At 38.7% G+C, this 4,238-nt stretch overlaps 1 protein-coding gene across 1 annotated transcript in view; it reads right to left on the bottom strand.

The window, feature by feature from the left end:
- Positions 1-4,029, bottom strand: part of BEAN1 (brain expressed, associated with NEDD4, 1) — a 60,847-nt gene extending 56,818 nt beyond the window's left edge. The window contains exon 1 of the mRNA XM_009320255.1: positions 3,960-4,029. The gene's annotated coding sequence lies outside the window, so the exon portion shown is untranslated. The remainder of the gene's footprint in view (positions 1-3,959) is intronic.
- Positions 4,030-4,238: the final 209 nt, after the last annotated feature.

Below are 4,238 nucleotides of genomic sequence, written 5' to 3'. Positions count from 1 at the left end.
AAAACATGCACAGTTTAAGGAAAAAAATCAGTGAAGGAAAACAAAGAGCAGGTTATTCTGGGGATTAAACTTCGCTGTGCACTTAGAGAAGAGGGGGCAACTAGAGCATGTGTTTCCCTCGCTGCCTGGCATCACAGACATACATGGTTTCTGTCATTTTCTGTTAGAGAAGAGGGAGACTGGTAATGGGTGGTAGATGTTGGTGCTTTGATCACTGACACTTCTCAAGGCATCCCACAAGTGCAAGGGAATATACTGCTGCGGGGTGCAGAAGTCTTGGTGCAGATCTATCAGTCTGTCTCTTAAACTTCCTGGCATAATGTACTCTCTCCAGGACACCAGCTCACAGCAAAGCTGTCACGCACAGGCTTGAAGCAATCTCTTGTTTTCTGTATGTCTCAAATCTGGTGCAGCCAACAGAACCGCTGTAAGATACTTGCACAGACCCAAAATCACCCAGTTTCTTCACCTGTTTGAACTGAGGCACTGGGCTCCACCTGTGCATATGAATGCGAAATTATGTTCACTGAGTACTGGCCTCTAGACAAGTGTGTTAAACTGGCTGAGTTTGGAGACCATTCTGGGAAGAATACAGGATTTGCCATCAAGAACAAGAGCTACAGACTCCCTAGTCTGTAGCAGTGGAGAGAGTGTTTTATTCTTGCTGTGTACAGAAAGATTTCCTTGTTTATGAGTAGAAGTTTGTTCAACCTTCCACCGTTGTCCTGGGGTCTCAGAGCACAGCTAGCAGTGCTGTAGCCAATGACAACACAGCTGGCAGCCAGCTGTGCTGTTACGGTGTGTGAGCCGAATGCTGAGGGACAGCATCCAGTGTCTACTCAAGGGCCTACTGGTTTCAGGATCAGGATTTTCTGCACTTTTCCTTTGTAGCAAGTTTGTCGCTGTGCCATGGTTAGGTGGGTTTTCATGCAGAGAGCACCACAGTCTGAATGCTTTTGTTCCTTCTTGATTTTGTGAGATAATTTGGTTTAGTAAGAGTAAGTTTGTAAGATCTATAAAGGTTGTAACACAGGAGTCTTAATGCTGGATTTTAAAAAGCTGTCTGCATATTTTGTAGTCTTGTTTTTCCTGATTCATGCATCCAAATGAATGTTTTGCATATCTCTGGACATTCCTTGTGCTCTATTAGATGTAACAGCAGAGACATTGTTCAATACGGTTATCATAAAGATTTACTAATATTTAAATACATAACTATATAGTCACTTAATAGTTGTAAAATAACTATCTTTTTATAATAGCTGATATGTATTGGCAATCGGGATAATTGATTGAAAAATCAGTTGATTTGTTTGCTTTTACCTGTGCTTAAAATCCATGTCTTCAGAGATGAATCTCAGAACTGCTGGGGTGGAGGTGGAGGAGGCAGTGGCATGCAGGAATGGAAGGCAGTTTGGGTAGAACTGTTTGTCTGCCTTTTTACTTCTCTGACAGTTTTGGGCCCCCTTCATTTAAGTATTACAAACACTGACTGAGGTTCATGACTGCTGATTAATAATGATTTATACTCATTGTCATCAATATTTTATAGACATAATTTTGACTTTTTACTTCAAAAAACAAACAAACAAACATACCTGACCAAAAGTTAAAAACACCTTGCAAAGAAAATCCAAAGTTTCTCTTAGCAAGAAACACCTAAAGCCACAAAGCTAATAGCAAATTTTATTTCCAATCAGAACATTCCATTAAATGCTGGAACTGTCATCCTGCCTTGGTACTGATAGGTTGAAGTCACATAGGTCCATTATTGAGTATTAACTTGCCTGGACTTGGCTTGTGTGACTTTACCCCTTTGTCCTGGTACAAGATGCTGTATTCTTGAGGCACAGCTGACTCTGTATGAGAAAAGCTGCAGTCCTGCTCCTGGGCCTTTGCACTTGCTTAGGAAATTCAGTATTGGGAGAGTAAACAGGTCTAGTACCTGGCATACATGAATTCTGTATAGCTGAAGAATCCACTGTGTAGTCTCCTTTCTGTAGTACATAGTAACAGCCTGGGATAATACCAGTTTCTTTCCATGTTCACTATAAAAGTGTAATATGAGCCACAGTTTGATTTGTTGGTTTTTTTTTTTTTTTGCTATTGCCTGGTATTGTATTAATATTATCTGTTGTTGTCAGTAGAACATTTCACAGTCTAGGCATTACAGTAATTAAACATGATAGCCCTTGTGTAGAAGGCCAGACGTCAGGCCTGGCTGAACTGTACTCAGTTAAGGCCAAAGAAAACAAAATGTTGTCTTAAGAACACTTAATTTTGAAGAGACGTAGACACCCATTTGGAAATTAGGGCAATACTCAGACTACTCTGAACTGTTTGCTGCAACGGTTCTGTTACAAAACTCCACTGATCTAAAGTTAATGCAATACGAAGTTGCCTTGCCATGAAAAAGTGGTCTCTCTGGGAGGGGCAATGGCAGGGAAAAATCTGAGCCTAGGGGTCAAGGAACATGAAAGCGAAGAATGGATAAAGAAATTATGTTATTCTGATATGAATCCCCAAACTAAACATATATTGGCTACATACGTAATGACGTGCTATGAAATGTCATTTCATGCATAATGTAAAACCAACAATTCTGTGCAAAAACAGTCTAAACAGTATTTTTGCAATATTAACCTGTAACAACACATAGCTAAACCAATGTAAGCATTTACAATTTCCTGTCATTTTTGTGTTGTTGTTATGTATTTTCTATGACATAGGTGATGCCAGTTGGTCATCTATTAGGTAGCCAGAGGGTGAACAATTTTAATCAGCGGCTACTAATTTTGCACTTGCTCTTGAGCCCAATTTTAACATGTTTTTTCTAGGAGTTTAAGGGACTGCTGGGCAATCTGAAAGACAACATTTTCATTTACTTGGTTTTGCACTGTCTTCAGCTCTACCAACCAAACTCTGCTCCAAGTTATCTTAGGGTTAGATCTTACAAATACCTAGTGTTGACGGAAGTTGGCCTTGACGCTATGAATAATTTCTCCAAGTTGGTAGGTTGTGGCAGCAAACATTAAGCTTGATAGTCTTTCTAGTCTGTGAATGACAGTAGCTGCCTGACTTATTGTTCCTTTATGTATGTTCCAAAGTAAGATAACTTTTTGCCTGTTCTTTCTTTAAACTTCAGGTTTAATCATATGATTTCTCACCCATGATGGGCATCTTAGCTTAAAAGTTGTTACCGAAGTCATAATCTAGTTACAACATTTCAGCATGGCTTTTCTTGAGAGGCAGCACTTACTCTGAGAAGTATGTTGGTTGTTTTAATTGTTGTGCATATATTTTTATCATTATGTATTCTTTCATCTAAGAGATTGGACATGCTACTCTGCTTCCCTGCATACATGTGGTTTTCTGCCAAAATAGGGCCAATGACACGGGCAGAACTGGCTCCTATGTTGTTGTATTTCCTTTTCAAAAAAACTTTCATGTAGTAACTACAAAAGTCAGTCATAAAAAGGAGAGTAGAAGGAAGTCGAATGTCAGGAATTGTTTTATTTCTATGATTGGAAGTAATTTTTAGCCACGTTTGTTCCACTAGTGAGTGCCAAAATGATATAAATTGTGACTGATGTCAGTGTGCTCAATTTGTAAATCAGTTTTAGCAGCTATGTGCTAATTTGTTGTTGTGGGAGAAAATGCTGAAAAGTAGGATTTTTTTTTTTTTAAAGGAAATATTGAAGTACTTGTACCGGACACTAAATTTTATGGTCCTCTATTTCAGACGATTCTCATTTCTGTGAGTTTTGTCTGTATAAAGATCACAAGGTTAAGTCAATTTCTGTTAACTCAGTTGTTTTCTTAGTCAGGAAGCTATTTGCTGTTTAATGGATTGATGTTTATCTGCTAGAGGACTTTAAAGATAATATTCCTACAGCTGTACATGACTGCAAGGCATGCCATTAATGCAGTTAAAAAAAAAAAAAAAAGAGACTACTTACAGAGATTGGAATAATTGCTGCCTATTCCAATACGGATGGAGCTTCCAGAGATGAGAGGAAGATGGAAGAAAAGAACTAAGGAGGGAAAAATGGAAAAAAAGGTCCTTAATAGCAGTTTGTTTTTGTTGTGCAACCAGATGTCAGTTGAAGACACATTGTGTTGTTAACGTGCACCCACTCTCTCTGGGCAGGATTACATGTTTCTGACTCTGAATATATGCACAGATGTAGCTTGAATGGGAGTGAAAAAAACCAAACAAATCATTGCTTCATACTTCT

This window comes from Pygoscelis adeliae, unplaced genomic scaffold (assembly GCF_000699105.1).
Source record: "Pygoscelis adeliae isolate BGI_AS28 unplaced genomic scaffold, ASM69910v1 Scaffold62, whole genome shotgun sequence".
Taxonomy (NCBI): Eukaryota; Metazoa; Chordata; class Aves; order Sphenisciformes; family Spheniscidae; genus Pygoscelis; species Pygoscelis adeliae.
The sequence above is the reverse complement of the archived record's forward strand: the minus strand, read 5'-3'. Positions and strand labels throughout refer to the sequence as shown.